This window comes from Aythya fuligula, chromosome 1 (assembly GCF_009819795.1).
Source record: "Aythya fuligula isolate bAytFul2 chromosome 1, bAytFul2.pri, whole genome shotgun sequence".
In the NCBI taxonomy this organism is placed as follows: Eukaryota; Metazoa; Chordata; class Aves; order Anseriformes; family Anatidae; genus Aythya; species Aythya fuligula.
In genome coordinates this window covers 26,452,182-26,464,814 of record NC_045559.1, presented here as the reverse complement: position 1 = coordinate 26,464,814, position 12,633 = coordinate 26,452,182, and the positions used below count along the sequence as shown (strand labels likewise).

The 12,633-nt window shown below is 45.4% G+C and overlaps 1 protein-coding gene across 2 annotated transcripts in view; it reads left to right on the top strand.

Annotated features, from left to right (window-relative positions):
- ST7 (suppression of tumorigenicity 7) overlaps positions 1 to 12,633 on the top strand; it is a 139,674-nt gene that overhangs the window by 43,295 nt on the left and 83,746 nt on the right. The gene's annotated exons all lie outside the window — the stretch shown is intronic.

Genomic DNA, 12,633 nt, shown 5'->3' with positions numbered 1-12,633 from the left:
TGAGCTCTGGAAGAACGTGACTTGTGCTTAAAAGGTCTGTAGCTTAAGATGCCCTGAGAAGGTTTTGAAGATGCCAGTGGAAAGATTGTCCATCTCCGTTTGCTTCTGCTCTTACATTTAACATGCCACTCATTAGCCCAGTGATTTTACATCTACGATGAGAATACGATTTCATGCATGTCATCATGCCAGCAAATGCTGGCTTAGATTTTGTTGCTAGGACTGAGTCTTGGAAAGCTGCTGCGAGTGTGGATTTCCCTCTGTACTCATCTGAACGTGGAAGTACCTGTCCTGTGGTGCATCGAGGACTTGTAAGAGGGTATGGTTTTATGCAAGTGCAGCAAAAGGAAAATGTACTCAGTTACAGATGGCAGTAGAAAAAGGGGATCGCATATTCTTCACTATACATGTTCTCTGCATTTTTGAAGGGTAGCAAGGGATCATATGATGAGGACACCACTAGAAGGAGAATTACAAGGAGAAGAGCAGGTATTACAGCTCCGTGGAGCACGGGAAATGGCAGCTGAACCTATCTCTGCTGCAAGAACAGGGAAAACTGCTGCAAGGAGACAGCATCCCAAGCAGAACCCGAACTGCAGAAATCCCTGGCTTGCCAGTACTTACCATGAGTCACACTGATTCTCAGCAAGCTGAGCACGAGGAAAAAGCTGCTGGTCACGAATGTAAAAACAAACAAACAAAAAGGTGTTATAGTTAGTACTACTGAAACATGACAGAAAGAAATGTTTAATTGCCTTCAGTACTGGCAGTAGCAAGGTACCCAAGGCTGTCTCAGCGGCAGTAAGCTGTGCTGCTCTATTTGCACAGGTGTCATAAAGAGTCACCCAAATCAGCAGTTGGATGCTAAAATACATTCAAGCTTTGATTTAGATTATCGAAGAGAATACATCAGAAATACAGAATTATTGGGCAAAGAGACGTGTCGAGTCATGTGTGAAGATCCCGTGCTGTTCCTTGTGGTCCAGAAGGAAACGAAACCAAGCACTTCAGCTAAGAAGCCCTGGAAATTTTACAGGCAGTGAGCGGAGGTGGAGGTCTGCGAGAGGGTTAAGTAAGCCGGGGAGAGTGTTCCTGCAGCTCGGCAGCATTTATCAGCCTGGTTATTCTCTGCTTGCGTGGTCCACAGCGATAACTCCAGATAAGCTGTTATTATTATGTGCAGAGCGGAGAGGGTGATAATCAGGCTGCCTGCGCAGATGGATGGAAAAAAGCCCCGAACGGTGGAAATGAGCAGACAGATAAAAAAGCAGCAAGAGCTGAGCTGAAAGCGTCTTATTCAAGAGTGGAAGTTCCCCCAGGAAACCACCCAAATGTGAGAAGCCTCGTGCATTCAGATTGTACAGGGGGATACGGCGGTGTCCCTTTCTGACAGCAGCAGGAGGGTTTCTGCAGCACTACGAACGGGAGCGTATCCCTGCAAGATCTCTGACTTGCCAGTGACTTCGTTCTGAGGCTTCACGAATGTAATGACTGCACAAGGAGATGGCTCCGGGATGAAGGAATCCTCAAGTGCATAAAATAAGACACGAATAGCACCGTCTTTACAGTGTACAGCTTATCATCCGTACAGATGTACAGCTGCCGTGCTGTCGTGGGACTAGTGGGTTTCGCCCCAGCCCATAAGGATACAAGAGCTACAATGACCAGAAGATTCAATTAATGAATTAATTAAGCCTACCCAGGACAAAGCACTGCCGATCTGTCCATGCAGAGAGACGCAGAAAGAACGGGTTTCCAAAGGTCTTTACACAAGACATTTTTCTAGAGTTGTCCTTGTAAGTATAAACATGTGGGGTTCTTGCAGTGCCCAGAAGCTCGCCGAGCTACGTGTCTGGCATTTAGCTGGGCTGGGCCCAGTTTGTGTGTCTGTAGTGACATTCGGTTGTTTCCTCCACAAAATAAAGACTGTATATATGGCCACACACAGCTATGTAAAAAGATGAGAAGAAAAGGCTCAGGTTGGGACTTGCCATCCTTAATAATGTCCCCTCGAACATAAACACTTCCCAGGGGAACAAAGCAACGTGTGTCTGGAAGCAGGGCGAGGCGCAGCCTAACGGTAGCTGCACATTTCCAGTTATTTCAGAATATTATTTTTTCAGAAAAAAATGAAGAGCCTGAAACCACCTCCCCACACAGTCTGCGACTGCCGACATGAAGCCGTGATCTCACAGCTTCTCTCCAGGAGCTGGAAGGCCAGTCCCACAGCAGCCCAGCAGCAGGTAGCTGCTCTCCTTGTTCCTACCTGTGTGGAGCCCAGAAGTCTAAGCGTGCCTGGAAGCTGAAGCAGCCTCACATCTCCAGCAGCAATGCAGATGGAGCGACAGGAGAGGGCTGGAGGTATCTCAGGGGCATGCTGCCAAGCTGCCTTCCAGAAATGAGGGCTTAGTCTCTGCGAATCAGCTGCTAGAGCTTATTGATCGCTTTGAGTCTTCGTTTGTTTGTTTGTTTTTATGAAGTTGGCCAAAATCTGGCCCGTAGTCCCATCTTTGTGTCAGTTCAGTCTAGAAGTAGCTGGCGAAGGGAAGTAGTTATTGGGCTGTGCCTCTGTGTTCTAACATCCAAGCTCACAGAATTGGTCAGATTAAATGATTTAGTAGAAGAAAATGAGGATGAACAGTCAAATAATAGCAAAAGTTATTGGTGGACATATTCAGACTGATATTTAATGAAAATAAACTTGTTGTTAGCAATGTGAGAAACTAAACTTTAAAATAATTGGTGAACGAGATAACCATGATACGACAATTCAGTTGCAAGAAATAGTTTCGAACACTTTCGAAAAATTACCATAATTCAACATAATAAAAAATGACCATAATAAAATAATTTATTTTCCAACGTGGCATTTGTTTCATTCTTTGCAAGGAGAGTGGGGCACTAGTGATGAGCGAAAGTAGAGTTGGCTTCCTTTTTCTTTATAAAGTTGCTTTTTTTCCAGGGCCTCGTAGCTGAGCCCAAGGCCAAACATGGCCTTCAGGGACCAATGTTGTATCTGATTGCTTCTCTGGAAGTGATTGCACACCAGCTAGTGCAGGAGGCTAATGCCCCAAAATAAGCCAGCAGCAGCAGTTGGCGTATGGTCGGAGTCACTGCAGTCACGTCTCGGCATTGTCCATTTGCTGCTGGCCCCCTTTTCTCTGGAACACCACGTCAATATGGTATCGAGCAATGAAAGACTTGTCCTAAATGGGTGTCAAAACCCTTTGTGCTGGGCTTTTAAGAGCTCAGGGTGATTGATGTGATCAGTCTTTTCTGCGATTCCTCTTCTCAGCAATTGTAGGTGAGCCCTGAGAAGGTTTGTCTGTAACTGTCCTTCCTTAGGTTTAAGTAAAAGTGTGATTTTTTTAAACAAGGTTAATTATGCTGATACAAAAAAAAAAAAACTATGTGGATTCTCAATTAGGACTAGATTGAGTTAACAAGGTGTAGGTTTAAGGTTAATAGAACAAGCTTTCTTAGCTGAAATAAGAATGGCTGTGAACTATATTGCATAAAAATGTGGGTGCAGACAGGTCAAAGTGCTTAAAAGTAACATTTCTGTAAAAATGATGGCACGGTTTCTTGGTTTTGTTTTTAGTATCTTCCCTAACATTTCTTGTAGCTTTTAGAACTCCAAATGAAATATGGGCTTGTTTGTTACACTCTCAGGTTTCTTAACATGCATGAACGACCTTTGATAAAGGGTTTGAAGTTCACATCTGCCGAAGACGAACTACAGTTTCCAAGCATAACAAAGGGGTAACTTTGTTTTCTTTGATCTTGTGTCCATGCAGCCAGCCCTTTGGTGAAGTTTCTGCAAAGCTCATGTTGTATATTGGGAAGATGCCAAGAAAATGGATATTAGGTGGTGTTAATTGCCCTACTGGTAGATATGGCCACACTTCTCTAAAATGCTGGCTTGTGGGGAGGCCCAGCTACATTTTATTGATCCACGGTGGCAGAGCATTAACAGTTTGGAGAGCAGGAGGTGAGAAGAGTCTTTTCAGATTTATGCAGGCATTACCAGTAACAGTTCAGCACTTATCATTGTCCGAGGTGGTATAAAAGTTAGTCTTTATACCAGACACCCTGCCAGCTGTGTTCTGCTCTGGATCTAATTCCTGAACTTGAGCTGGTTTAATAACTTCTGAGATTTTTACAAAAACAGGAATAGAGCACAAAATGTATTATGTAAACTGTTGCAAAATCAGGTGTTGGCTGATCTGTGTGTGGAGACTGAAATAAGCTGCAGAACAGTTGGGAACCTGAAGGAGGAGGCCAGGTCAACTTCTTTCCTGAGCAACAAGGAAACTGGGGAGGTGTGATGAGCTAACAGAGGAGAGAAGGAAGGCTGCAACATGGAAGATCCTGAAATTCTCAAATTAGGGGGATTTAGGAAATGTGAGAGCTAAAATCCGATCTGCCAAACAGGCAGCTGGAGCACCTATACTTGAAGGGGGAGATGAGAGAAGCAGTAGGGAGGGCAGATACGAAGGGGTATTCAATCCTGCCCACCCTTCATGAACGAAGACCTGCTGCGATTCCTGTGGAGAAATCAGGAGACATCTGTGAATTGGGAAACTGAAAGAGAGAATCTGGAAATACCATTGGAGTAATTTTAGTAAATGAGGCCATTTTAGAAATTCCAGTCAAGGTATCAGTCTCCCGTTACTCCAATATCCAAAGAGGTGCATAGTCGATCTGCTGTAGTGTGTGCTACCAGCCTGCTGGGTGAACAAGAGCTTGTTCATGCCATGAACGTGCCACGAATCGTGCCATGAAGCCAGGCCCCCTGCTCCTGCTTGGGTTGGGAAAATCGGGCAGTGTCTCTCAGAGTGGGCTGGAGAAGCAGCAACACCAAAGGCTAAGCACTGTGCAGGGGGCTGTCACAAATCCTATTTATTTCCAGATCTTTTCAGAGGCTGGAGTGTAGGCAGGCTCCTTTCTCCTTCCCTCCCTTCACGAGGGCCGCTTTTGTTATTTTCTCTGGGTCTGTCAATCCCGGCCATGCTCTATTTTACTGAAAGCACCAATTAAGTAGCCGAGCATTTGCTCTTCCTCCCAGATGGCTCCCGCCGCAGCACTGGCAGCAATCTGTGCCGTAACAAAATGGGCACGAGCCCAACCCCTAACCTTGCGCACAGCTCGGTGCAGCCTGCCGTGGTACACCGAATTAACAGCGGGACGGGAGCTGTGCAGTTAGCAAGAAAGAGCAGGGCTGGGGAGGGAGGGTGGGAGGGCAGAAGCTGCCCGGTGCTGCTTTGTGTTAGCCTGGTTTGCTCCTAATCCTGCTCGCCATTCAGCCCGGGTGGTAGCAATGAGCCCGAGCACCAGCTGTGCCTCCCCATGTGCTGCTGTGTTATTCGCAGCTCCTGTCAGAATGAGGCATTTCCATTTAATTTGCATCTTTTTTTTCTTTTTTTTTTTTTCTCTCCCTTCTTTAATGAACAAGTCCAGCAAATGCACTTGTGTCCTCCTTAGCGATGCCTCCCCTCCCAGCTGTAAGATCCCTTTCAGCCGGCTGCCTGCTCCAGGCCTTCTGGCGTCTTGGAGTTAGGAGCGAAGCGCCGGAGGTCTCTGCTGGTTGAGGCCATCTCCTGCAGCTCCCAGCTGCTCCGGGGGCACTTGTGGTCAGGGCTCAGGTTTCTGAGCCGAGCCCTATCACCCATTCAGCATCAGCAGCGTGGCCCTGCTGAGGTTTTCCTGCTAGGTAGGTTTCCTTACACTCTGAAAATCTCGTATTTTCAGAATATGTATTGAGAGGTTACTGGCAGAGCTGCCGAGGCTTTCTCCCCTGTTTTCCCAGCAAACAACACAACTCTGAGGTGACAGTGGAGACCCCACCTGGAGCACTGCGTTCAGCTCTGGGGCCTGCAGCACAAGAAGGACATGGAAATCCTAGTCCAGAGAAGGGCCATAAAGATGGTCAGAGGCTGGAGCACCTCTCCTACAAAGACAGGCTGAGGGAGCTGGGGTTGTTCAGCCTGGAGGAGAGAAGGCTCTGGGAGACCTTACAGCGGCCTTCCAGTGCCTAAAGGCTACAGGAAAGCTGGGGAGGGACTCTGTGTCAGGGGGTGTGGTGATAGGACAAGGGGGAATGGCTTTAAACTGAAAGAGGGCAGATTTAGATTAGACATGAGGAAGAAATTCTTAGTAAAGATGGTAGTGAGGCCTTGGCACAGGCTGCCCAGAGCAGCTGTGGATGCCCCATCCCTGGAGGTGCTCAAGGCCAGGCTGGATGGGGCTTTGGGCAGCCTGGGCTGGTGGGAGGTGTCCCTGCCCATGGCAGGGGGCTGGAACTGGGTGGGCTTTGAGCTCCCTTCCAACCCAAACCATCCTGTGTTTCTACAAGTATCACTGAACATTTTGCTGCTTCATGTGCTTTGTGGTCACGTCCAACACTGGACTGGCAGTCAGTGTTTGAGATTGTCCCTGGAAGACTAGTGTTCACTCTGGAAGTTGATATACTCTGCCTCCTCCTCAGCTGCAGGAAGCCTGGTGTCATCCTTTCTGCTGCAGCCTGTACGGCATGCCAGATAAGGTTACCTGAGCACAAAAAAGTACACTGAATTAATTCAGTAAATCTGCAAAGGCCACTTTTCAGTCTCTGGTGGGCAGCCCGGGTCTAGAAAGCTCAGTCTGCTACAGAGAGGTCTTTGGCATGAGAATGTCAGTGTCCTGGGTACTGGTAGACAAAACCTCTCCATTCATTTTCAGTTAATGGATAGGCATTGAGCAGTGGCAAAGTGGGCAGGAGTCTGTTTTGAAACTAAAAGATTTTTTTTCTGATAGAATCCCTGGAAAGGTAAGAAAGATCAGTAAGCTGCTAAAACCAGCCTGTCCTACTGGAGAAGGGAAGCAAACAGACAAGGAGAGAAAACAGCTATTGTTATCTATGACATGCTCTTCAGTTATTTGGCCCGGAGTGGTCTCTCATATTTTTATCTTGAACCCATCTCTTTTTTATTTGTTGCTGGAGGTGTGCTGCCTTCTGCTCAGTGGGGCTTTCTGGGTGGACAGGCAGAGGTCATCTCTAACAGGTAAGGGGCAGTTTCACCCACGTTTCATCCAAATACATCTCTGCACAGTGCAGTGTTTTGGCCAATTCCTGTCGCTGATCACATCTCCTCTGGGCGAGCTGCAGGAGCTGCTTGGCAGCGAGTCCCCGCTGAGAGTCATCATCAGGTGGGGGGGCTTGGGGGTTTCTGTTCTCAACTTTTTTAATGTTGGGATATACAGAGAGGAACTGAGTCAAGGATGTGAAATTTAGTAAATCTGAAAGTAAAAATAGTGGCTTTAAAGGTAGTCATTTCCCAAACGGAGGCACTTCAGTATTATCCCAATCAAAATTTAGCTCTGAGCAGCCGGCGGATGCTTTTGGTGCTGGGTTCTACTTTGATTGTCAGTATCACTTCAGATTCAAGGAAAATACTGTTGTTTGTTTTTTTTTTTTGTCATTAATTTGATCCAGTTTCATAGAGTAAAACAGTGAATTACAAAAAGAATCAGTCTTAAAATTGGTTTCAGCAACTTTTATTTCAACAATTATTTCTCATTCCTTTCATTAGTCAATATTTCAGCTAGGCATTGAAGTGAAATCAGTCTAAGCTGAGGTACTGCTTGTACATTTAGATTATATTTTCTCATCATGCCTTAAGTTTTATTCTTTTACCATTAGGCAGAATCCTGGAAAACATCAATGTCAGGGAGCTGAGCCATGGAAAAAGGCATATATTCGGTGTAACGTCAGTTGCTTCCTGAAAAGCCACTAAAGGAGATAACAAACGTCTGTCAAAGCATCCAGATAATAAGATGTCTCTTAAGGACTGTGAGTGCTGAGATGGAGCAGCTAGATTTATCCCTGAAATGATGCTTCAGGGCTCCATGGCCCAGGCTGGGGTCATTTTGCCCCTTGCACCTGTGTGGCTTCAGGCTTGATTTGGTGCTGCACCATCATCCTTCAGCAGTAGGATGCCTTGGGTTTGGGACGCAACTACGTGAAGCCTTGAAGTGTTATCCGTCCTGCCATTTGCCCTCACCACACCTTATTTTGGGCTTGAGCACTGTGCTTACAGACAGTTATCTTGGGTGAGAGGCTTCAGTAGCTGCTTGTATTCAGAAGAAATGCATATTGCATTTTTAGTCTTCAGAAATGATTTAGGATGGACTCCCAAACGAACCCACTGTATATTGTAACACTTTCATGTCGGTGCTTTTTAACTGCAGTGCTAACCCCTTCCTATTGATAGCTCATGTGGCTGAAGAATGCAAGACATGAAGGGAACATTTGGGACTGAGGTCAGTTGCCTAAACGAGGCATCCAGAGCCATTTCACATGCCCTAGAACTGTTCCCCTGGCCTCCGGCTGTTCTCCTGGGGGCATTCTGTTCCTGTAGTGTGCCGGTGTTCCAGATACCCCGTGTCATCCCGAACAGCTTGGCATGCACGTGCCTGGGCAGCTCTTTGCCATGAGGGGTTGTAGTTGGTGCAGTCCTAAAAGGATCCGCTTACGTTAAGTAATGTGGCAATCTCAGGTAGCTGAGTAACCACAGGGGCTTCGGTGCACATTTCTGGTCTTTTTCCTTTGTTTTGAGAGTAGAAGTCGCAGTGACGATGACAAACTCAGGCTCTGGTGAAGCACACGTGTCAACTGGTGCAGTCATTAACACCGGCTGCTGGGCAGCACGGGCGCCGGGCTGGAGGAACATGCTGTCCTCGGATCGTCTGCCTCAGGAGCTGCCTCCATTTGCCATTTGCAAGCAGGGACAGACAGAAGACAAACATTTCTCCCCCTAAATATGGGACTTGCTCTCGCCTAGTTGCTTGGCAATCCACGGGACTGTAAAACAAGCAGGCTGTTAAGCAATGCTACTGGTTTCCTTCCTTCTATGGCTTTGTGGGATGTGCTGTGAGCTTTGCACCCTTACAGCGGCTGCAGCCCTCTGTGCAGGGAGGGGGGCACTGCAGCCACACGGCTGCCTTCTCTGGAAGGAAAGGTGCTGTGTTTTCAGGTGCTCCTCCTGTTGTTTCGTTGTTTTTTTTTCTATGTGACACCGCATTTCTGTTCCTACCATTTCCGTTTTCTCCTTTTAAGTTTATTGGCAGCATCTGCTGCTGCTGTCTGTAATTACTCTCAACTCTGGGAGAAGGGGAAGCACCGGGCACAGCAACAGCCTGTGCCTTCCACGTAGGTATTCAAAGTCATCTATTACTGTGCTGGCACAAACAGCTTCCTCCATCATTCATTTCGCCTGATCCAAAACAAATTCTTCTCTCTCGACCCTACATGGACTCAAGCATCACTCTGCCTCCTCGCTGGTGGGGAAAAACAGAACGAGCTCCTGTCGGGGAGAACATCAGTTTCCATATCAGGTTATATTTCTGGGGCTGTCCAGTGGTAAAAGTAGGGTCAGCCACGTGGAAAGCCCTGACAGCTCCCTGAAGGCTGCAAGTGCAAGTTTGGTCCCAAGCAGACAGCTGTATTCCTGCTATCAAAATAAGGATGGTGATTAATCAATCATAATAGATATTGCTACTGATAATAGTTCTGAATAATGCTGATAAAATACAAGTAAGAGATTCCAGATGCTGAGCATGGTTTACCCCAGGACCCTTGGAAGAAAGGTCTCTTGAAGATCTGAGTTTAAGTCTGTAGAAATTACTTAAAATTCTGGCATGCTTTGTCTCGATGTGCCATTTTCTTACTGTCCAGTATAGTAAAGAACCAGAGCATAACAAATTAGCCAGTAGTGATGAGAAAAAGGAAGAGAATGGAAGGAACAATTGCTATGCACAGCGAGCTACAGAATTACACATGGCAGTCTCGTTTGGTGCAAACTCGTGGCACACTCTTCTGTATTTGACATTTAGAGATGAGAAGTTTTGCTTGAGCGTTACTCCCTTTCTGTCACATCATTTGACGTTCCCAGCCAATGAGCCCTGAAAAGTAATTACAATAACCGCAGGAATTGCTAAATGAAAGAGCACTCAGAGATGGGAATTAGTAGAGTTGTGGTTAGCCAGTGGCTGCAACATGCTCGGTGAACAAGACGTGCAAATTTGAGTGGGGCACCACCTCAAATCTTCTCCTAGCAGTGGGGAAAAAAAAACAGTTCATCACTCTTAGCTCGGCACTTGGCATCGTGGTGGGAAATCCGGGCTGTCCATGGCCAGATGTGCTGCTCCAGGGATGGTGTGAGCAGGTGGCGGTGGCTGCGTGTCCCCATGGGAAGCAGAAGGGCCACGAGGGTGTAGGTCTGGGGCAGCTTCTGAGGAGCACGGCACCCTTTTGGCTATGAGGACAGCTCTAGTGAAAGGAGCCATAAGATAGCGCCAAATTCCAAATCCCTAAATTCACGTGCATATATTGTATAAGGTATTGCAAACATTAAGTTTACATACAGAATTCATGCCATTTCTGCTCGCTTCAGCGCGTCGCTCTTTAATACTAGAAACAGATTTACTGTTAGAAAAGTTAGAGAGGGAAAATAAAAGCATGCTCACTGTCAACACATATAAAATGCACAGAGGGAGTTCTACATTAAACAGAATTATAGATAGCATTTCCAAAGAAACCCGACTTTAATGAAATCTGTCAGATGCTAATCACAAAAACATGCTTTGATTCCCTTAAAATGATAGATCATTATTTCTTTCCAGAGGAAAAAAAGCATATACAGGACACAAGTTTTAATTATGCCTACGAAGACTGAAAGTTGTTAACATTTCATATAAATATGGATGTGACTTGTTTTTGAGTTCTTTTATGATCTGGATATAGGCCTTGTCTATATTGTGCAGTGGAGAGAGCTTCAAGTGAGCTGGCTGAGTAATACCAAAGCAATATTGTTCGTCAACACTGAGCTAATTAGTCTTTCCAGTTGTTTAATAGGGATTTGCTGCTGTCTTGGGTGGAGATGAGTGTCTTCACAAGGCATGGCACCTCACAGTAAGCAGTCATTTAGGGTGCTCTGCACTGCACCTTGTTACAGGGTTAGGTGTTTGCTGCATCTTTTGGAGTGTCAGGTTTTCAGATCCATGTTAAATGTAGGCTGAAAAAATCTTCTTAGAGGGGTTGAGTGATGGTTGTTAGCTGTTGGGTTTTCTTTTTACTTTCCCTTTTCTACCAGTAAATGCTCTACCATGAACAACAAAAAAAGGTTTTCTTCAAAACTAACTCACAATGATTATTTTATTTTAAATCTTATTTTATTGGGTGCTTTTCTTTGACTCCACAAAGGAGCCTAATGGAGATGAGTTCCTCAAATTTTCCTCTGTTCCTCAAATTTCAAGTTTTTAAAGTGTCTTAATGTAAGTCTCTAAAATTTTAAAGTATTTTCAAAAATCTTGATCTATGTTTGCTTCTCACTGTCCTGAGAAATATATTCTCATCAAAAGGTGCTGATAATTTGCTTAATTAATGATATGTTTTCATCTAAGTTACATAAGTTCAGATTGCCGCACACCACACTTACACATAGAATAAGCATTTAAAAGGATTGGGAAAAGCTATTTTATCGTTTCTTCCATGGGAAACAAAATACTGAACATTTTGTATTTTTGGTTGCTGTTATTGCTCGTACTTGTAGTTTATGCAACCTTAAAATACTTTTCATTGGTATATAGAGAAAGCCATATAGATAAAGCCATTATTTTTAATTATAAGGGGTATAACCTGCAAATGTTTCAGTTAGGGCAGAGAGTCTCCAGTTTATTTTATTTGTATATTTTAGAGCCCCTTTGATTTTCCAGGTTTAAAAAAAAAAAAAACACCTGGAAAATCAGACTGTTCCTTTGTAGGAGGAAATTTTTCTAGAATAAAGTTGCTTTACCAAAGCCAGAAATTGTCATCAGCCCGGAGAAGCACTGTTTTATTTTACCAGCATCTGTTTGAGGATTGAGTGAGGGTGTTCGCTGTGTGGTCGGCTAGGCTGGTCTCAAGGAAGATGCGAGAAGACATGAAATTAAGTTCTGGAGGTGAAAAACAGCCTGGGAAAATAAAAGGTACAGCTCCAAACTGTGTAGTACTGAGATCCCCTTGGAGACTGATGGGAAGGTTCTGGCTTGCAGTAAGGGGAAGACTGGAGGAAAATACTGGGAGGTAAATCCATCAGATGTGGTCAGAGTGCTGCAGTTGCAGGTCGCAGTAAAACAAATTTCCTTTTCAAGCTTTTTTTTTGAAGGTGGCATCTTCATGTATTGTTTTTCAGCATTTTCTTCAGAAAGCAACAGCTAGCTACATAAATAAATGCATCTCAAGCTTTCGGTGACATAGAGAAAGGCTCCTGGCTGCCCATTAATTATCAAGTATGGGAGGACCACATTTCTGAGTTTCTTTGTTCAGGTAGGCGATATCTAAGGGATCTCAAAAGCCTGATTGTAAACTTAGGCAGAAGGCAACTGTGTGAGTGTCTCCCAAGGACTTTCTGATGTCCTAGCGGGTGAAGAAGGACATTTCCTTGGGAGCTTCATCCCAGGGCTGCGCGGTTCCTGGGCTGCACTGTGTGCCCTGAGACATCCCTGCAGGGTGCTGGGTTTGGACCTGTACAGCTCTCCAGATGCACCAGGAAACGGGGAAATTCCTGCTTTTTCAGCAGAACTGGGAAGGCTTGAAGCAATCCTAACACACAC